This window comes from Cervus elaphus, chromosome 8, assembly GCF_910594005.1.
Source record: "Cervus elaphus chromosome 8, mCerEla1.1, whole genome shotgun sequence".
In the NCBI taxonomy this organism is placed as follows: domain Eukaryota; kingdom Metazoa; phylum Chordata; class Mammalia; order Artiodactyla; family Cervidae; genus Cervus; species Cervus elaphus.
Window position 1 is genome coordinate 10,158,227 of NC_057822.1, and position 23,118 is coordinate 10,181,344.

Here is a 23,118-nt window from a genome sequence, read left to right on the forward strand (position 1 = left end):
TCTCCTGCCCCAGTGGATGTGCATTTGGTTAAATACAGTTTGTATGAAAAAGGAGAAGCAAAGAGATGGTTTGAGCTTTAAAAATCTGGAGCAGATTATATCAGAATAATTTTGAAAGCTTGTTTAGAGACTCACGGAAAAATACTAGTCTTCTATTAGTGAAGATCAACCTTTTTAATTGGACCTAGTCCAGGACACTACCTGGGCAACAAGTCAGTGAGACAGTACAGACACCTCTGATTCTAAACTGATATAATCCTTTTTTAACAAGCATTATCACAGCCTCCAGTATTATACAATAAGATTTCCCAAATATCTATGAGAAGTTGACAGTGGTAATACTTCTCTACCTATCTCATAATACCAATGTATTTCACCAGCTCTTCTCCTTACAGAAATCACATTAACAGAGATGTTTAGAGAAATTCCCTGGCTGTCCAGTGGTTAGGACCCCACGCTCTCTCTGCCCAAGGCCCAGGTTCCAATCAAGGTTGGGGAACAGAGATCTCACAAGCTGCTCAGCAAGAGGCCAAAAAAACAAAAAGATGTTTGAGGATTTATGGTTTTAAATGTCAGTAGTTTTAAAAACTGGACAAGTGTTACAGAAATTTTTGTTGGTATTTTTCAGGTTTAGTGAAAATGGAATTTGACAAAGCTTATTTTCCAAGTGGTGTGGAAGGAAGCAAAGTATTAGCAAAATCGAGAAGAGAAAAAATGAAAACGCATCAGGTGAAGGCCTGAGGTTTGTTGGCAGGAGAAAAAAGTATGGTACTGTGTAAACAAGAATCCATGGTAAACAAAATTTAATTAAAGTGAAGCAATTATCATGTCTTGTCACATTTGTTAAAACTAAACTCTGCCAACAGGTATCCTGTTTTAGGGTGTCCATCAACTTGATTTCCATCAATTGTCCCAGAGAAATTATTAATAATGTTCCCTCTTACTCTTAAAAGCGAAGTGGTTTAAAAAACAGAAAATCACCATGTTGTACACCTGAAACTAACATAATTGTAAATCAACTACACTTCACATAAAAAAGTTTTAAGCGAATCGGTTTACACAATCAATTATATGATCACCCTATCCTTCAAGAACCAGGAGGTGAAAAAAAAAAAGAAAAGAACCAGGAGGTAGAGCTGCCTCCATGTTCAGGACCCAATCATAGTCCCAACTATTTAAAATTCAGTACATACGTCCCTCCTTTATCTAGCACCATGACCACAACAGCAACAGCAGACTGACTAAGGACAGGGACTCTGGAAGCAAACGGCCGGAGTTCAGATCTTACCCCTGCTACATAAACTCTAGCTATGTGACCTCAAGAAATTTTGCTGAAATAATTTCAAACTTGAAGAAAAACTGCAAGACTAGTACAAAGGACTCCTTTATGCCCATCACCGAGGTTCAGCAATTATGAACATTTTGCCATATTTACTTTTATCCTCCCCACACACAATTTCATTACTAATTTTTCAACTATTTTGGTAACAGGTTGTAGACATAGTGCCTCTATGTCTAAATACTTCAGAAAGTCAACTCCTAAGAACATACTACAGTCCAATTATCACATTAGAAAATTTAACAATACAGTATTATTATGCAACATAAAGTCCATATCTAAATTTTACCAATTGTCCCAATAATGCTCTTTATGGGAATTTTTTTCCTCAATCCAGGATTCTAATCCAGAATTGTGGGCAGGTTTCTTAATCCTTCCCTCATGGGATTACTGGGATAAATAAAGGAGTAAACATACAGAATTGAGAGCAGTTTTTGGCATTGAATGCAGGTGTTAGCTGCTTTTAGGGAGAGACAGACTCCATACAGGGCTTCCATGGTGGCTCAGCTGGTAAAGAATCTGCCTGCAGTGCAGTGCAGGAGACCGGGGTTCGATCCCTGGGTTGGGGAGATCCGCTGGAAAAAGGCATGGCAACCCACTCCAGTATTCTTGCCTGGAGAATCCCATGGACAGAGGAGCCTGGCAGTGGGCCACAGTCCATGAGGTAACACACAGACTCCATACAAAGTACAATTGTCGGATGATGAAAATAACTCTTTAGACATCATAGTTCTTTTTTTTTTTTTTTTGGGGGGGGGGGGGGAACGCATGCTGTTCAGCATGTGTGATCTTAGTTCCCCAACCAGGGAACGAACTCCTACCCTCTTCACTGGGAGCACGGAGTCTTAACCACTGGACCGCCAAGGAGTCCCTAGACACCCTACTCCTTAAAGTCATTTTAATGAAAACTCTCTGTTAAATATGTTGTGCATATCCATTATTTCTTAAACAGAATACACAAAATATAATTCAGCCTTTTCCTTAGTAACTCAGGGTCTTCACATCAGCAGGAGTATTGTGCTATAAAACCGTGATGCTGTCAAAGGTTCTTGAGGTGTGAAGTGCTATATGCCTCTGTAGTGAAATGGCTGTAAAGTTCTGGACAGACATCTTGAATCTCCTCCTTCTGCTGTCATGCTTTTGATCATTTGTATGTATTAGTGCACCCACTCTATATTATTCTAATAATGCTTATGGTCAAACAAGGCTTTTAGTTTAAAAGGCACTTTCATGTCATCTCTCATTAATTCAATAAATATCTACTATGTCATTTGATTAATTAGCTGATTTGAATTTCACAAGAAGTCTGTGAGGTAAAAAGAAGATGTATTACTACTTCCAATTTTAATTACCTCATTATAGATGAATAAATTAAGGCTCAGAGAGGTCAACTGACTTACTCTGGGCCACAGAGCCAACAGGCGACACTGACAGCCTTAGCACACCTAGATCCCCTGCCCCTCAATACAAACACAGTTAACTCAGAGTGAGGCCCTAGGATGATAGACTTTTCAGGTAGGTGAACAAGCTTTTGGAAAGCTCTTTGACTTTCAAAAGTACTTTCAGCTTCCTTTCAAATGCAAGGAGTTGCATTCTGCTCGGCTGAAAATGCCAGATGTCTGACTTTCAGATGCTCTTCCTCTGTATTTTCTCAAATATTTTTTCTAAAATTCTCTGAACTTGATGGCAACGCTTTATTAACATAGACTCCACACCCATTTGAAACTTGAGATAAACTCAGACCTGAGCTAAAGTTAACCTCTGCACTCTAATAAAGAAAAGCCTGGCTAAGAAAATGGTGTAAATAAGATTGCAGGGAGAAATGTTTAATGAGCTGTTTTTAAGCATTTCAGGAGTCTAATTTACATACAATTAAAGTTAAATTGCACATCATTCTCAGCTATTCATTACACCAGGAACAGGGACCTCTACCTAACAAAATAACCTGGTAACACTATTAGCCTAGTTTCAGTGATGACTCAAAGTAACAGCTGCACCTAAAGAAAAACACAACACAGCCCTCTCCCTAGGATTCACCCCGATTAGCCCAATTAATGAGGTTTGACTGTACCTCCAACGATGACCCACAAAACCTATCTTCCCCTGATGGCCTAGAGTAGAAGCTCAAACACAGCTAAAACACCTGCCACAGAAGCTAGGTAGAGGAAGCAAGACAAAATGGCAATGGCACAGAGTTAAGAGCCAGAAGCCTCGGGTTCTAGGTCAGCTTATGCTGCTATACCTGTGTGACCTTGGTTAAATCACACTACTCCTAGAGCCTTCAGTCCTAAGCAATAAATGTGGTCTTTAAAATACCAAATCTCACTAAAAGCATCCAGAGCTCTTTGGCTAAAGGGCAGGAATTGTTCAAGACGAGTCTGGAACATCTTATAACTAGAAAGCAAGGAACAGTATCAAAGACTACTTCAGTTATGTCAAAAGAAATCCGGAACCAACCTGAAGAGGTTCCCACTAGCTCAAGATGAACAAACTTAACATCAATAAAAATAACTACAATAGACTAAAACATATCAAGTATGTTAAAACTCATAAATTCATGATGATACATTTTTTAAAAACCTAAACAACTCATTCATTCCCTTTGGAGTGTATCAGGGAACCAACTTATTTTGAAACTTGCAAATAAAGGAATAAAGGTAAAGAATCAAGTATTTATCCTGCCTTTCCTGTACAAATCAAAAACTTCAGAGAAACCGAAGAGTTGATTAGGGAAGTTTTTCTTTTTTGAAGTATTCCCGCTCATAAATGAAGAAAGAATAATAGGGAAAAAAAAAAAAGAATGACAGAACCGGAATGAATATCACCATTTTGCAAACATCTAGGTAATCATCATCCATGACTACTTACAAACACAAAAAGAGACACCTGGCCAGTACAGGCCTTCTGATAGAAGACGACAACCACACTTACGAAGCACGAGGTTGTCAAAGCAGGGAGCTGACTCAGCTCAAGCCTGCAGAGAGGTGCCGACCAGTAAACAGCCACTGCGCACGTGCAAGGCGGCGGCGCACGTGAACTGCCATGTGCTCGAGTGTAAGATACACTCCAAACCACAAAGGTTTAGTACGTGAACATCTCAACAATTTTATATTCATTACATGGTGAAACGATAGTAACTTACAACTAAATAAAACAAATTTCACCTGTTTCTTCTTACCTCTTAAATGCACCTACTAGAAAACTTAAATTTCACTTCAGACTTGAATATTCCTATTAGATAATGCTGCTCCAGATCTAACAACCAGTTTACAAGGAATACAAGCAGCAGAGAAACAAATAAATAAATCACAGAAATTCAATTAGCAAAATCTAGAATAAGAAAACTTGGTTTCATCAACAACAACAAAAATATAAGGGAAAAAAGAGGCAAGAGAACCTAAAGATTAAAAGAGACTTCAGAGCCATATAAACCAAATCAATGTATGGATATTTTTTGGGAACCTGACTTGAATAAACCAAATGTTTAGAGAAAAGGGGGGAACACTGATGAAGGAAGAGAGGGAAAAGAGAAAGCAACTGTGGAAATATTAACATTAACTGGATATCCAATGACGTTACTGTGTACTGTGATTATTTTTTTTCCAAGAGTAATTACCTTTTAAAGCCACATAATGAAATTATTTACAATTTAAATGATATGGTGCCTGGAATTTCTTTCAAAAGAATCTTGTGAGGATGAGACAGTAGTAGTACAGATGAAATAAGACTGACCATGAGACTGATAATTGTTGAAGTCCAGTAATGGACATATAGAGGTTCCTTATATCCTCTTCTCTACATTTATAATGTTTGAAATTTTCTAAACATACTATTTTTATGGGAGAAAATTTTACTGTAAGGACATTCCCAGCTCTTGAATCTACAAATATCTATGAAAATAAATGATGGGGTTGGCAAGCACCTCAAGAAGTCAGTCAATCTAGTTTTTTGCTTCTAGGAATGTTACTTGCAATATTACTTTACTCAATAAATATTTATTAAGTTAAGTAATTACTAAATGCAAAGGCCAAAGCATTGTAGAAGATGTATGCAGATATAAGAAAGAGTTTCTGTTTAAAGAGTTTCATAATACAGGAGAGACAAGAAAAGAACATAAATATAAAATAAAGTAAAAGTGATGAAGTTATGGTTTATCTGGTTATGTAAATCACAAAAAGGCATGATAGAAGAGTGTCATATAACTGGGTGTTAAAATAGACAGGATTTGGACATGTAAAGACAAGGAGTATTATGTCTAAGGTGGACAGTGTGAGCAGAGGTACATAAGCAGAAAATAATGAGACATTTCTGAGGAATGAAGATGAGTACATTATTGCAAAAGCAGCAGGGAACTCAGCTGGAAAGACAAGTATGGCCAGATGATAGAATCTTAAATATCAGGTTGAGTTTGTACTTTAGTCGCTAAGAGATAGGAGTTACACAAGACGAGTTATAGGTTAAAGAATATTTAGGAAGATGCTATGCATCTCACTTGGTATTATTGCCTGGAAAATTCCACAGACAGAGAAGTCTGGCAGGCTACAGTCCATGGGGTCACAAAGAGTGGGACAAGCCTGAGTGACTGAGCACACACATACATCTCACTTGAGCCTTGAAGAACAGAATGGACCTGGGGGGCAGTGGCAGTGGGGACAGGAGCGATAGAGAAAGTAGAAGCAACAGTCAAGGCAAAGGTAACATGGAACCTGAACTGGAATAGCAGGAAAAAGAGACAGGGAGGGACCTGAGAGTGTCCTGGCATGAAAAGAGGGAGGTCAGAAAAAAAAAGAAAAGAGGGAGGTCAGGAAAGTCAACCAGCAACTAAGGCCTTACATCTCAATGAACTGGGAAAACAGTGGAGCCAACGTTTGATATGTTGGCAGACCTATACTAGCTCTGAAATGTACTGAATAAACGACTGAGTGAATAAGTAAATAAGGGGTTTTGGAGGGCGGGATGGGCAGAAGAACAGCTCAGCCTTACTGTTTTAACTTATGACGAAGTCAAGGTGCTGAAGGAAAATGCTGTCCAGGTGTGCTAAGCATCATTGTCAGAAAAGCAAAGGTTCCATCGTTAAAACCTGTATAAAAAGTATAAAATCTATCCTTAAAAACTCTAACAGTGGAAAAAAAAAACAAAAACCTCTAACAATGTCTCCCTAGCAAGAGGGAAACAAGTTGTACCAATATGACCACTGGTTCCCAAAAGCAAACAATCCATGAAAAGCTGAAGGTGCAGAAGAGATGACCAAGTGGAAGGATTCAATAGGAATTCTGGGACTGGGGTTCAAAGGTGGAAATACAGATTTGGAAGTTACCAAACAGAGGAGGTGATAGGCAAAGACATGAGAGAAGAGATGACCTCCTAACACAAGAGCATAAAGAGAAAGGTAAGGACACAGGACAACCTGGAGACAGACAAAGAAGAAAGATCAAGGTAAGCGGGAGAATCAGAACAATGCCCTGTTAAAAAGTTGAGAGAAGAGTTTCTAGAAGGAAGGCATGCTCAATCCTTGTTTTCTTCCTTGACCCACATATCTAATTCATCATCAAGCCTATCAGCTCTACCTCCAAAATACTTACTAAATACATCTACTTCTCTCATTTCTTCTTCCACTAACCTAGCTGATGTCTCTACCACACCTGGACTTCTGCGCAGTTCAGTTCAGTCGCTCAGTTGTGTCCGACTCTTTGCGACTCCATGAATCGCAGCACGGTAGGCCTCCCTGTCCATCACCAACTCCCGGAGTCTACCCAAACCCATGTCCATCGAGTCGGTGATGCCATCCAGCCATCTCATCCTCTGTCGTCCCCTTCTTCTCCTGCCCCCAGTCCTTCCCAGCATTAGGGTCTTTTCCAATGAGTCAATTCTTCGCATGAGGTGGCCAAGTATTGGAGTTTCAGTTTCAACATCAGTCCTTCCAATGAACACCCAGGACTGATCTCCTTTAGGATGGACTGGTTGGATCTTCTTGCAGTCCAAGAGACTTTGAAGAGTCTTCTCCAACACTACAGTTCAAAGCATCAGTTCTTCAGTGCTCAGCTTTCTTTACCGTCCAACTCTCACATCCATACATGACTACTGGAAAAACCATAGCCTTGACTAGACAGACCTTTGTTGGCAAAGTAAGTAAGGACTTCTGCTATTTACCTTAAATCAATTCTTGCCCCCCCCCCAAATAATTCATTTTTTTTCAGTGATTGGATTAATCTTTTCTTTAAAAAAAAAAATTATTTATTTAGTTGGCTGCATTGGGTCTTCGTTGTGGCAAATTTATATGGAAGTGCAAGGGACTCAGACAGTCAAAACAATATTGAAAAACAAACAAAGCTGAAGGACTCATACTTTTTTATTTCAAAATTTATAATAAAAGAGCTTCAGTAATCAAGACTGTGACACTGGCGTAAGAACAGACATTCAGGTCAGTGGATCAGAACTGAGAACTCCCAAAAACCTCTATGGTCAATTTATTTTTAGCAAGAATGCAAAAAAATTCAATGGGGAACAAATTGTCTTTTCAATAAAAGTGCTGGGACAATTGGATACTCATCTGAAAAGAATAAAGTTGAACCTCTACCTAACACCATAATAAAAATTAACTCAAAATGGATCAAAGGCTTAACTATAAGATCTAAAAGTATAAAACTCTAAGGAGAAAATATAGGTGTAAATCTTCATAATCCTGAACTAGGCAATGGTTTCTCAGACAGGACACCCAGAAAAACCAATCAAAGGAAAAGTATTCAAAATTAGAAACTTTTGTGCTTCAAAGGTCATGGCAAGAAAGTGAAAAGATAACACACAGAAATGAAAAGAAAATATTTACATATCATATCTGGTAAGGGGATTGTATCCAGAATACATGAAAAACTATTCAATTAAATAATAAAAAGGATGAATGACCCAACTTAAGAATGGGTAAAACATTTAAAAAGACATTCTCCAAAGAAGATTCAGAAACAGCCAACAAATATATGAAGGGTGCTCAACATCACACTAGTTATTAGGGAAATGAAAATCAAAACATTAGCTATGTGGGAGGTGGGTAAACTAGGCATTTGGGATTAGCTGATACAAACTACTACATAAAAAGCAGATAAACAAGAGGTCCTACTGTATATCACAGGGAACTATACTCAGTATCTTGTAACAAACTATAGTGGAAAAGAATTAGAAAAAGAACATATACATGTATAACTGAATCACAATGCTGTACCCCAAACACGGACACAACACTGTAAATCAACTATACTTCAAAAACAAAACAAAAGGCATGAGGTAGCATTTCACACTCACCAGGATGGCGATAAAAAAAAAAAAGATGAGACATATTGGTGAGGGTGTGGAAAAACTGGAATCATATAGTGCTGGTGGAAATGTAAAATAGTGCTGCCACTTTGGAAAACAGACGGGCAGTGTCTCAGTTATCATATGACCCGGCAAATCCATTCATAGGTATGTACTCAAGAGAAATGAAAACATACATCCACCCCAAAAAACCTCTATATAAATGTTATAGCACTGTTACTCATGATAGCAAAAAAGTGGTAACAAACCAAATGTCCACCAACTGACAAATAAATAAAAGTGTTACATCCATACAATGGAGTACTAATACAAGCCTACCACATGATGGACACTTGAAAGCATTATGCTGGGTGAGAGAAGTCAACCACAAAACACCATGTATTGTATGACTGAATTTACATGAAATGTCCAGAAAGGGCAAATCCACAGACACAAGAAGTAGATTAATGGTTGTCTAGGGCAGTGGGGAGGGGAAAATGGGGAGTGACTTCTAATAGGTATGGGGTTTCTTTCTGGTGTGATAAAAACATTCTGCATTTTGGAATTAAACAGTGGTGATGACTGTATAACCCTGTGAAAATACTGAAAAACACTGAATTGCATATTTTATTTTTGTTTTTAATATTTATTTATTTTTGGCTGGGTTGGGGTCTTAGTTGCAGCACACGGGATTTTCCTTGCAGCATGCAGACATCTCTCTAGTTGAGTCACCGGCTACAGGGAGCATGGGCTTAGCTGTCCAGCAGCACGTGGGATCTTAGTTCCCCGACCAGGGATTGAACCTTGGTCCCCTGAATCACAAGGCGGATTCTCAACCACAGGCCACTGGGGGTCCCTGAACTGCATATTTAAAATGGGTAAATTGTTTGGTATGTGAATTGTATCTCACTTTATATATATATTTATTTATGGCTGTGCTGGGTCTTCATTACTGCTCGGGCTTTTCTCTGATTGTGGCGAGTGGGGACTACTCTATACTGGCGGTGCATGGGCTTCACATTGAGGTGGCCTCTCTTGTTGCAGACCATGGGCTCTAGAGCACAGGTTCAACACTTGTGGTGCACAGGCTTAGCTGCTCCAAGGCATGTGGAATCTTCCCGGATCAGGGATTGAACCCGTGTCTCCTGTATTCACAGGTTATTCCTTATCACTTAGCCACCAGGGTAGCCCTGCATCTCACTTTTAAAAATCAAAAAGAAATGTCCACAAAAAGACTTGCACACAAATGTTCACAGCAGCTTAATCTGTAATAGCCCCGAACTAGAAACATCCAAATATTCATCAATAGGTGAATGGATAAGCAAATTACAATATTCATGTAATGGATTATTACTTGGCAACCAGTGAAACTTGTACAACATGGATGAATCTCAAAATAATCATCCCAAATGAAAGACACCAGATCTCTGTCAATGAGCATGTACTGTATGATTCCATTTATATAAAATTCTAGATTTCCTGATGGCTCAGCAGGTAAAGAATCTGCCTGCAACTCAGGAGACAAGGAGACGTGAGTTCGATCCCTGGGTTGGGAAAATCCCCTGGAGGATTTGGCAAACCTCTCCAGTTATTCTTGCCTGAAAAATCCCAAGGACAGAGGAGCCTGGCAGACTATAGTCCAAAGGGATACAAAGACCTGGACATAACTGAGCATGCACGCTGGCTAGAAGATTCAAAATAATTTATAGTGATAGTGTATCAGTTGTTGCCTGTGGCTGGGAATGTGAGGGTGAGCATCAGAGCAGAAGGGAGTGATTACAAAGGGGCAGGAGGAAAGACTTACGGGTGATGAATATGTTCATTATCTTGATTATGGTAGTGTCTTTAATGGTACATACAGATGTCAAAAATTACCAAATTTTACATTTCAATATGTGGTTTATGCCAATAACATCTCAAAAAAGCTGTTGTAAAAATGAAAAAAAAAAAAAAGGCTGTTAATTCAAGTATTTAAACTGCTGCTGTCTATAGACTAGATAATAATTTTAAACAAAAGTTACATGATTAATAGTTACTATGTGAGGTGATGTGTTAATTGGCTTGATTGTGGTTAATCCCTTCACAATGTATACATATACCAAATTATCATGTTGTATACCTTAATATAAGATTTTTGTTTGTCAATTATATCTTGATAAAGCTTAAAAAATAAAAATAAATAAAAGTTACATTAACTGTTAAAAAAATAACATTAGGGGAGGAGATAGAGTATTAGAAGAAAAAAATTAGCCATGAATTAGTAACTTTAGCTAGGAAATAGATACACAGGGGTTCATTATACCATTTTTTACTTTTATATATGCTTGAAATTTTGCATTAACAACTTTCTAAAGGGAATACCCTGTGGATCCAGCGGTTAGCACTCCACACACTTTCACTGCCAAGGACACAGGTTCAATCCCTGGCTGGGGAGCTAAGATCTCGCAAGCCACACAGTGGGGCCAAAAAGAAAAAAGGAAAAGAAAAAAGTTTTTTAAAAAACTGTTTAAGCATCTGAATTTAAAAAAAAAAAAATCTCATCAAGACTTTCCATTTTACTTAAAAATAAAACTCCTTATCAAGCCTACAAAGCTTTGAAATGTCTTTGCCCTTAGTTCCTTTCCTTCTACTTTGGAACTGTCTTTTCCTCACCTCTTCATTTGGTTCATTCGTTTTCATTCTTCAGTTTTGGTTTGTCACCGTCTCAGAGGAGCCTTTTCTGACCATCTCTGTGCTGTGCTTAGTCACTCAGTCGTGTCTGACTCTTTGTGACCCCATGGACCATAGATTACCAGGCTCCTCTGTCCATGGGGATTCTCTATGCAAGAATACTGGAGTGGGTTGCCATGCTTTCCTCCAGGGATTCTTCCCAACCCAGGGATAGAACCCAGGTCTCCCACATTGCAGGCAGATTCTTTACCAACTGAGCTACCAAGGAAGCCCAACCATCTCTAAGTTCCTCCATTATCTCTGTTACAACACCTTATTCTCTTACTAACATATCACAATCTTTCAATATTTCATGAGTCTGTTTATGTTGTTCAGTCTCTAAGTTGTGTCCAATTCTTTGCGACCCCAAGGACTGTAGCACACCAGGCTTCCCTGTCCTTCACTATCTCCCAGAGTTTGCTTAAACTCCTGTCCTTTGAGTCCATGATATCATCCAACCATCTCATCCTCTGTCACCCCCTTCTCCTGCCTTCAATCTTTCCCAGCATCAGGGTCTTTTCCAATAAGTCAGTTCTTCGCATCAGGTAGCCAAAGTACTGGAGTTTCAGCTTCAGCATCAGTCCTTCCAATGAATGTTCAGGGTTGATCTCCTTTAGGATGGACTGGTTTGATCTCCCTGCAGTCTAAGGGACTCTCAAGAGTCTTCTCCAGCACCACAGTTCGAAAGCATCAATTCTTCCTCACTCAGTCTCCTTTATGGTCCAACTCTGACATCTGTACATGACTACTGGAAAAACCATAGCTTTGACTATACAATCTTTGTTGGCAAAGTGGTGTCTCTGCTTTTTAATATGCTGTCAAGGTTTGTCATAACTTTTCTTCTAAGGAGTAAGCGTCTTTTAATTTCATGGCTGCAGTCACTGTCCTCAGTGATTTTGGAGCCCAAGAAAATAAAATCTGTCACTATTTCTACTTTTTCCCCATCTACTTGTACTCTCCTCTTTCACTTTCATCAAGAGGCTCTTTAGCTCCTCTTCACTCTCTGCCATTAGAGTGATATCATCTGCATATCTGAGGTTGCTGATATTTCTCCAGACTATCTTGATTTATTTGTCTATGTGATTAATTTAATCTTGATTTATGTGTTTACTTATTGCCTACCCAAGCCTCCTTAAACTGCATGAGAGCAGCGACCCTGCCTCTTATAATCACTGAGCTGTGTTCTTCATGCCTGGGACATAACAGATATTCAATAATTATTTGCTGAATGTTAAACTAGTAACCCAATACTGGGTATTACTGTTAAACATTTAATACATTAAAGTCCTACAGAGAACCTACTGCTTGCAAAGCTTCAGGTAACATATGAATATCTGAAGTGAGAGGATACATGATACAACGTAAATAGAATGAAAAATTTTTTTTAATTCCTCCAAAGGCTAGTGAAAACAGTAAATAAATACTATATAAGAAGACTTATTTTTTCCTCCGGAGAATTCATTTAGAAACAGAAATAAAGAGTGCTCTGAGATAGTATTTACCGTCTCAAGACAGACCTATAAACAAGGGGATCCCCCAGTGATTAATGCTGAAACCTATTAGAAATAACATCTTTAGAAATTATCTAGAAAAAAACTGTCTAGTGACTCTTCTTAGCTTGCATATGACTCTAAAGCAGTAGCTAGAAGTATGATGATACAAAGTTGTGTGTTAAGAAAGGTGAAAAATAGCATCCATGTAGACAAAAATAAGGTAATGCAGTAATGGAAAAGTAGTCCAAACTATAATTATCAAATGATGAGCTCTAGAGCTACCTGTTTCAATATAGGAAAAGGATTTCAGAGTCCCTGGATTTATGCTGAATACAACTACAAAAAGGCAACAAAATGCTGGTCGTTATTATTATGAAAGCTTTGGAAATAAGGAACACATCATCTTGCCCTTGTACCAAGCAAAGTGTATCTGTATTAGAAAGAATGTGCAGTTGTGGTCACCATAACACAAAAAGGTAAAATAGAGAAGGCCTAAAAAGGTATCCAAAAAAGCCAAAGGACAGAGGAGCTTATGTAGGTATATACATATTTTTTAATATAGATATATAAAGGACACATTAGTATGAAACAAAGAGGGTATGAAATGGTAGACTACATCAAATCTTAAAAGTTACAATCCAGTTAGAAGTGTAAACAAACAGTAAAGTATATTTTTTTAAAAATTTTAAGCCCAGGTTTTAGAATAAGACAGAGAGAAGTTTTATGCCAAAAAAGGGAAGGGAAGGGGGAAAGGGAAGAAGGGAAAAAATACGAAGGCAGGAAGGAATTGAGTTTTAATCCCAGTAGGCTTAGCTGTGTGACAGTGGGCATGATACTTAACTTTGAGCCTCGCTTTTCTCATCTCTAAATATCTAATTTGAAGGGCTGCCATGAGGATGGAGATATGCACACTGCCTGGTATATAGGCTACATTTACTACTTTTATTAGGACTAATAAAAAGTAGTAGTTTACTACCCAATCCAGTATATAAAGTAATAAAACTCATTACTCAGATGACAAGAACAGAATGTAAGAAAAAAAAAAATCATTCAAAGATAGTCTAGAAAAATTCATAGGCAGCTTTTCCATAAGAACCTTCTTCCTAAGAAAAATTACAAATTTTAGGCAATGGAGCCCTAAACTTTGAAGCTGACACTTTCACCCCTTTCCCATTAGCAGGAGAATTCTGGACTAGATAATATGTCCAACCAAACATGCCACTCACTGTCTTAATTTAATTAGACAGGTCCCTCTATTACAGATGAGAAAACTGAACCTAAGAGAGTCAATGCCCAAGGCTACACACAAAGCTAATACATGGAGGAGACTACATTTGAAACCAGACGGGCTGACTCCAGAATCTATACTCATAACCACAACTAACTGCCTCCTACTCTGCAAGAAATGTTAGATGCTGGATATGCAAGAATGAGATGAGTGATTAAGGAGTATACAATAAGTATTCAAAAAGGCTGCTTGATGAGTCCAGCCCAGCCAAGGTCACCACCAGTTAGATACTCAGATTTAGGGTGACCACAAGCACAAACACTGAAAAAAATAACTGATTAATGAAGATGTAACAAACCTAATATAAGAAGGGACGCCTAAAAATCCCTAAACTGTGGTCTCAGATATGTTAAACAAACTGCAGAAAAAGAGGAAAATATATCAAAATGCTAACTAGTGGGATTATGTGAAAGTGAAAATCGCTCAGTCATGTCCAACTTCTGGTGACCCCATGGACTATACAGTCCATGGAATTCTCTAGGTCAGAATACTGGAGTGGGTAGCCATTCTCTTCTCCATGGGATCTTCCCAACCCAGGGATCAAACCCAGGTCTCCCACATTGTAGGCAGATTCTTTACCAGATGAGCCACAGGGAAGCCCAAGAATACTGGAGTGAGTAGCCTAACCCTTCTCTAGCGGGTCTTCCCAACCCAGGAACCAAACTGGGGTCTCCTGCATTGCAGGCGGATTCTTTACCAACTGAGTTATCAGGGAAGCCCAATGGGATTACGGGTGACTTTCTCTGCTTCATATTTTTTTAATTTGGCTTTTTTTTTAAAAAAAAGAGCTCATATTATTTTCATAATTGGAAAAATGAAGAAATAAAAATAAATCTGAGGAAACTTTCACTCTTTAGTCACTTCTAATTCTGTAATTTGTTGCAATGAGCATGTATTACTTTTGTAATTTCAAAGAGATTTTAAAAACAAATAAATCTAATATATTAGAAAAATGAAGTAAATTACATGCAAATACCAAAGCCCAAAAAATGGATATGATATAAGAATTAGCAAATAAGGAGTTACAGTTTGTTGGAAAGAACTCTATACATACACCAAAGGACTCGGATTCACACTGATATACACACCAACATGGATGTCAAAAACTATGTTGAACAGTAGAATTCAGACACAAGAGTACATATTGCATGAGCCAAGAACAGGAAAAATTAATATGTAAGGAGAGAAATCACAATAGCGGTTGCCTATAAGACAGTAGGGAACTGTAGAGGGTTATGGAAACATTCTCTCTCTCGACTGGGTGTTGGCCATACACATACTTAACATTTGTCGAAACTCATCTATCAATAATTACATACTTGTATTTGTATGTATTCCACTATATGTAAATTTTACCTTTAAAGAAATCTCATTTTTTAAAAAAAGACAGGGTTCAATCTCAAATCTGTTATTTATTAGTTGAATGACTTTAAGGAAGTTACTTAACCTCTCTGAGGCTGCTTATCTGTATGTAAGCTCAGTCACGTCTGACTCTCTGCTACCCCGGGGCTGTGGCCCACCAGGCTCGTTTGTCCATGGGATTTTCCTGTCAAGAATACTGGAACGGGTTGCCATTTCCTCCTCCAGGAGATCTTTCTGACCCAGGGATCGAACCCATGTCTCCTGTGTCTCCTGAATTGGCAGGCAGATTCTTTACCACGGGGAAGCCCATTTATGGGTATAAAATGTAGCTAACATAATTTATCTCAACGCTGGGAACTGACTGTAACATGTATCAAAGCCAGAGACTGTGCTTTGCAAACTATCACCCAATGAATGTTCAAAGAACTTTAAAGGTAAAATGGGGGCAAAGTGGATCTTATATTTCTCATAATACCACAAATGGCTTTGTTATCAGGAATACTATTCTTTAAAGACTATCGGTATTCTACAAAGGGAAATTTACTTATAGTTCTCAATTATGACGGGAAAGGAACATCATGGACATGATCTAAGACCTCCCTCTACACAGTTAAAAAAATTACTCAAGATATGACTTGAGAGAAAGCTTGCTAGACTGAGTACTTGCCAGAACAATGGCATAATCACAGGAGGAAAAGGTCTCAATTCTAAATACGTGAGATTAAAAGAGTTGCTCACTACTTTACTATGTCAATTACAAAGTTTAAATGTTCCCGTAAGTCATATCACAAATGTGTGTAAATATGTATCTGTGCACATACATACACATATTTACTCAAACTGGAACAGAGTTAAACCACTGCTTCTTCCCAAAAGGGCTTCTACATTCTAAAAATAAGAAACTTAATTCTGTTCAACTAGAATTCATCTTATAACTCAGAGTATGTCTCAGGCTTTCCCATATTTACCCAAAAAGAAAAGCAGCTTGAAAAATATTATCATAGGCAAAGTCTAATAGCCTCTCCCATCAATCTCAAACTGTTTGTCTTTATTAGTGTATAGAAATCATGAAGACGACCAAATTTTTCTGCAGTACTTCTATATCTGAACGTTATTTCTTCTGTAAGCATTCAACAATTCTTGTTTCTATTCTTCTCTTTTCTAATTCAATTCTGTTTGGTTTCTAAGTTAAGAAGTGTGCTTCATTTGCATAAATGGTAACTATTCTGAGATACCATTCATAACTATACATTTGAATTCTCTAGAGTACTATTCATAACTTTAAATGGAACAGGGGAAAAAACACACTCATTCAACTTCACTTTAATGGTGACTAAGACATGAATGATTATGTTATCTTGTAGAGGGTTGGCCAAAGGAGTGAAGTTCCCCAGTGTTACTACTAACTTGTCATCCTTTTATGAATGTCCAAAGGAACCAAGAGGATCCCTGCCTTGACCAATCTACCTATCACACACACAAAAAATACTGAGCTTAGAAAAACATGCTCATTAGCTAAACATGTTTTTTAGAGTTATGAAGTATCTATATAGAAGCATTAAAAGATGTATCTTAGCCAAGAAGCTCAAAAATTAGCTGAGAAGAATCCTGACAAGTCCTGGCAAGTTCTCTATAAAACTAATGCTGATTATTCTCTAAATGTTAAAACAGCTTTTCTGAGAAAAGCTGAGTCTTTTATTCAAGGTAGTAATATTCTAGTACTTCTTTACTCCACCTAATCAGTGGCAGAACTGAATTCACAAAATCTGCATAAATAATTCAACTGTCTGTACTGCTCTAATATATTTAAACCAAATAAAATAAAATTTGAGCAGAATAAAAATGATGTTGCTATTTTAAATGTCACCTCCTGATTTCCCTCATTTTTCTTTCTTATCCAAAAGTCAGAGACAAGAGACTGTATAACCAGAGAAGGAATGGAAGGACAGTGCATATGTGAGGACACCTACATTCATTTCTGCTCCATGACCCTACTACCCTACCCTTAACATAGTTTTCAACAGAGGGCAATTTTCTCCCCAAAGGACATTTGACAATATCTGGAGACATTTCTGGTTGTCACAGCTGAGAAGGGGGAGGGGTGCAGTTACCATCAATAGGTAGTGGGTAAAGACCAGGGATACTACTAAAGATACTTCAATGCACATGACAGTCTACCACTATACAGCATATTATTCAACCTAAAATGTCAACAGCACTAAGGATGAGAAACCTGACCCCAAGGCTCAACAAAGATCTGATGCTGCTGCTAAGTCACTTCAGTCGTGTCTGACTCTGTGCGACCCCAGAGATGGCAACCCACCAGGCTCCCCCATCCCTGGGATTCTCCAGGCAAGAATACTGGAGTGGGTTGCTATTTCCTTCTCCACAATAAAGACCTACCTCTCAATAATGTTTGTTGGAATGAACTGAAAAGGAAAGATCATAAATTGGAAAAAAGAGAAGACTACAAGAATGAAACAGAAGACAGAAGCCTAAATTAAACATTACTAGCATCTATCAAGCCTTTATTGAGACTTCCTGGAGGTCCAGTGGTTAAGACTCTGCACTTCCAACACAGGCGACATGGATTCGATCCCTGGTGGGTAACCAAGATCCGACATTACACATGGCAAAAAAAAAAAAAAGGCTTTATTGTGTGTTTCACAATCGGTCATACAGAAATGAACAATAGAGCCCAGCCCATAAGAAGCTCATCGCCAGGTAAAGGAAAGAGTTTTATAATTTGTCTGCTATCTGATTCGACAATATCTGATAAATGCTTTAATGAAGAAGACATACAAAGGAATCACTCAACTTTTCCTAGGAATGATTCACATCTTAGAAGACATCTTAGCTCAGTTCTGAAGGATGAGTAGGAAGCATCTTACTTCACAGCTTACAATGCCTCTTTCCAGACAAAAAGCCATTCAACAAAAACTATGGAATACCAATAATGTTCCACACATTGTTATGTTTTGGAGGAACAAATTACAACTTTCCACTTTTTCCCTTGGCATTGCCGGTGCCCAGCAGCCCACCTCCCCAACTCAAATCCCAATAATTCTTTCATTTAGCAATTGTCACCAACCTATCACAGTAGTCAGTAAGGCCACTATCCACGGATTCAGGAGAACTTCCAGTTGCCTGTCGACAAGACTATCTAATCTTGCCTAGATCACAATCTGGATGGCAATGCTGGCAGAGTAACTACCAATGAACTGACTATGCATCCAGATGTGCCAACTGTTGGATGTCTGTTGGTATCTTGGAAAGCTATTTTTTACTTTTTGAAAAAATCCTCTTCCACCCTACCCAATTCATGACAGAACCAGTAGCAAATTAATCGGCATATATTTACTGAACGCCTTCCATGTGCTTACCTCAGTGGTTCTCAACCCTGGTTGTTTACTGACATCAGAATTCTCAGATATAATTTACTTTTTGATGGTAAATTCTGATGCAACAAAAGTGCGATGTCTTGGCGTTTAGGCTTTACAGAATATACAAGAAGTGTAATACACAGTGCTTGTTTTGAAGAGCTTACCCACAGTCACAACAGAGTAACTTGTAATAGTATGTTTGTTCACTAATTTGTAACCCTTCTGCAATATTATCAATCCTTAGCAAACAGAAGAAACTGAGGTAGTCTGGATAAGAACTGTTCTTATTCCCTAGTTCAATCAAACACCAACTACACCTAATACACTGTTACACTTATACACCGTTCCACACCCTTTCAATCTCCCAGACAGTGGAAGTGCCACTCTCAGGAACTATGGAGACACTCCAATTAGGAGAATGAATCGAGGCCCTCAAATCAGGTGGCAATTTGTCCTGAAGCCCAGAATCTCTCAAATTCATGCTGTCGAAGGCCTTCTTTTAAATAGGAGAAATAATTCTTTAACCTCTAACAGTATCAGTCCACCTCACTCCTAGTTGAAGTGTTCAAGAATAGTAAAGAGTAGACTGAATTTTTGTAAATGTGCTCCTAGAGGTCCTTGGCCATTTAAAGAAATCACCCAAATTCATAAGGCCGGTAAACTCCAGTTTTTCACATGGTAAATAATTGAAATTTTTAAAAAAGTAAAAATATATATCAAAACTATCTATATCCAATATATTTTAGTAAACTCCTTGATGTACAAATTTAAGAAGCTTGAAAAGTTAAAAACATAAAAATTTTGATCTAAATCTCATCCAGCAGCAATGACCTCATAGTAAAGACCACCTTGAAACTTTAAATTCTGCAAACATGATTCTACAGATCCTCACCTGATTAGTCTTTCTCTGAATTATATGGGAAAAGGTACAATTCTCTTAATTGCTATATAAAAATTGACGAGCACAAGACCTATAAATTACTTTTTAAAAAAAGAGGGCAGGGATGTCATTCAAACATCTAAGATAGGGACCAATAACTGTATTAAAAGGCAAAGTTTTGTACTTGAGGAAAAATGCATATTGATGTATATTAAAATAAGAATATCATATGAGGGAATTCCCTGGTGGTCCAGTGGCTAAGACTCTGGCTCCTGATACAGGGGGGCTGGGTTCGATCCCTGGTTAGGGAACTAGATCCCACATGCCACAACTAAGACTCTATGTAGCCAAATTAAAAAAAATAAATGTTTAAAAAAAAAAAAAAGAATATCATATGAAAGAAAAAAGTGTCCTGTATGTAATACTGTCTTAAGGACCTATGACTTTAAAATTTGCTTGGTTGACAATATTTGTCCTTGTAATTGTTCATCATATAAACTATATCCATTAAATTCCACAATTCCTTATTTCCAAAATCCAAAAGGCTATAAAAAACAAGTTTTCATTATTCATTTGGTGGCAAATCCTGACATGAAATGACTATAAATGAAATGACATGAGGCTATTTATAACATTTATTTATCTCAGTTGGTATGAACATTCTGACATTTTACTGCAGAAATAGAATTGTGTTTGATTACAAGGTGCTGCCCCACACCTTTCAGGGATGTTACATAACTTACAATATATGTACCATATTTCTTTTTCAAAATTCAAAATTTTAAATTCAGAAGCACAGCTAGCCCCAAGAACCTCTCCCCCCCCGCCCACAGACTGATAAACTATATATAATTAAGACTAAATCTTTTACAGAAAATATAACTGATATGAAGAGTAAATGTAAATCTTTACATGCAATAGATAATAAATTTAATGTTTTAACTATTCATACCTATACAATCCTGTAAAATAAAGCATTATAGAGACTTAACAAATGTCAAGGAAAAAAAAAAGACTTAACAAATGTCAAAAAACACACCGTTTTGTGTTTTTCAATTGATGGGGACATTTGCATCATCTAATATCTAGATCAAGTCCTATCAGGCTGAAATCCACTGATTTAAATCAGAGTTTAAAAAAAAAATCCCACCCCCTCGAAAAAATAAATAAAAATCCCAAAGACTACAATTGGTAATTATGTTGAGAAAAACAATCATTCACTGATAAACAACATATTCAGTTCTGAGTTTTTAAAAATTATCTCAGAAGGTTTAAGATTTAAAATTCTTTCATTCTCAAATGTAATTTCTGAACGTTGAAAATATTACAAGTGACTTTTTCTGTGAAAGCAGAGCCTTGGACAGGGGACAGCAACAGGAACAGTCCTTAAAAACATTTCAACGGGAAGAAGAGTTTCACAGTTCTTTCCTTGCTTCCTCCTTCAGTTGCTGCTTTTCTGGTTTTAGAATTTCAAACAAAGAAATACATATTGGCTCCAATGCTAAGAAACGCCCTCTTTCTCAGCAACTTCCTCTTCCAAATTTCTTCCCTACTGTTGACATATGAGAACAATACACGCTGCCTGCGTCCTACCATTTTGATTAACCAAAAGCTCTGAGACTTGGAAAACTTAACGGCTGCAATTTATTTATAGTACCCATTCTAGGGCCACAATCTTCACTCATCTAGAAGTCAAACAACAGGAAGCAAAAAGAAAGAAAGGAGTATTCCGCTTAATCAAAAGGCGGGCTATTGAAACTTTCACCCCAAGAATCCAAAGAAATTTGCACTAACAAATGGGAAATTTCTTCCATCCCAAGAAAGTTTGGCCTTCTTAGGGAAGAGAAAAAGTTACTAGGCTGGCACCATTCCAAACCAAGAGTCAAGTCTATGCACCAATAGTTAGTGAACTTCTACGGGCCATGCAATCAGGATTCAAACTGAGTTCTCAGATTCTGACACACTTCCGAGTGACTTTTACAATTCGGTAACGGTTCTTTCCAACTCAAAGGCTGAACAAAGGGGATGCACTTATGATTAACCATCCAGAGACTAAGACCCAGCCTGTCTCCTTGTCAGAAGTCAAATCAAGTGTCTGGAACCCAACCCCTCCCCCATCTGTGACAAAGCAAACTTCCTTTAAGTAGACAGCCAATTCCCCCTTGACCAGTGATTCTCAAAGGAAACACCCTACTGTTGGTACGCTCTGAACCTTACTGTGTGACCTTGGGCAAGTTACTCAAGCCCTCTGAAACTTAGTTTACGTGTAAATTCTCAAGTGTGGCTGTAAAAATTAAACAAGAACCTGTTTGACACACAGTAGGAGCACCATAAATATTCCGACTAACCCACCCAAAAGAAAACCGAGTTCTTTGGGGCCTAAATTTCAATCACAGCCCCAAGAGGCTCCAAGGATCCCTTCCTCTTCTCCGATTCTATGAAGAACTGTACAAAACTTCCCCATCTCAAAGATTCTAGGGTCCTGGAAGACCAAGACAACCAGACCCCACCCCATTATAATCTGGGGTCCATCCAGAGTCTTCCTCGATGGGCCCGTTTAGCCAACTTTCCTCATTACTCTGCAGACCATCCTGGACACACACCTACACTCACGTACACACACATTCTTCTCCGCCACTGTGCAACTTAGGCCAGAAGTCTCAAAAAGCGCTTCAATGCCTTCATGGCCCAGAGATGGAAACTGAGGCTCCACCGAGAGAAGAACTTGCCCAAGATCTCTGACACCGTCTGCCCGCAAAGGCTTCGTTTTACAAATGGGTAAAACGAGGCCCAGAAAGGGAAATGACTTGCCCAAGGTCACACAGCGAGTTGGAAGCACAGATAAATCAGATTGGGGTACTTTCGCAGTCTCGCGGGCCCTTCCAAGCCTCCGAAGGGGTCTCCAGGACACTTCCTCCCTGGGGAGGGGAGGGTACTGTAAGACATCACCCCGCGCTGACAGCTCACCGGGTTTCGGTCGGTCTGCGGCCGGAGGCGCGGCACCCACTCCTCCGGAACCCTGAGAGGCTCGGGAGGGGCGGCCCGACCGGGACCGGCGCCTCACGGCTGGGCCCGCCCGCGGGGACTTGTTGCTCACCTGGTCTCGCGTGGTCGCCCTTAGCGTCAGAAGGGCTGGCCGGCCGCCCTTCTCCGCACAGGGTCTGTTCTCTCCGGCCGCCTCTCGGGCTGCCACACAGCCGGACCCCCCCCCCAACTCAGCGCGATACGCCCCCAGCCGCGCTCGCCCGGCCCGCGTCCGCCATTACGCGATTCCCCGCCCTGGGTCGCAGCCACACCCCGCCAACCGCCCTGATTGGCTCTCTGCCCCACCCGCCTGGGACTTCCGGGCTTTCCATTGGGCTGAGTGGAACGTCAGT

General features: G+C 38.8%; 1 protein-coding gene across 2 annotated transcripts in view; it reads right to left on the reverse strand.

Annotated features, from left to right (window-relative positions):
* Positions 1-23,032, reverse strand: part of WASF2 (WASP family member 2) — a 69,595-nt gene extending 46,563 nt beyond the window's left edge. The window contains exon 1 of one of the 2 annotated variants that reach the window (XM_043909400.1): positions 22,839-23,032. The gene's annotated coding sequence lies outside the window, so the exon portion shown is untranslated. Of the gene's footprint in view, positions 1-22,708; positions 22,731-22,838 lie in introns of those variants that run through there. The other variant, XM_043909402.1, reaches the window with a different exon arrangement.
* Positions 23,033-23,118: the final 86 nt, after the last annotated feature.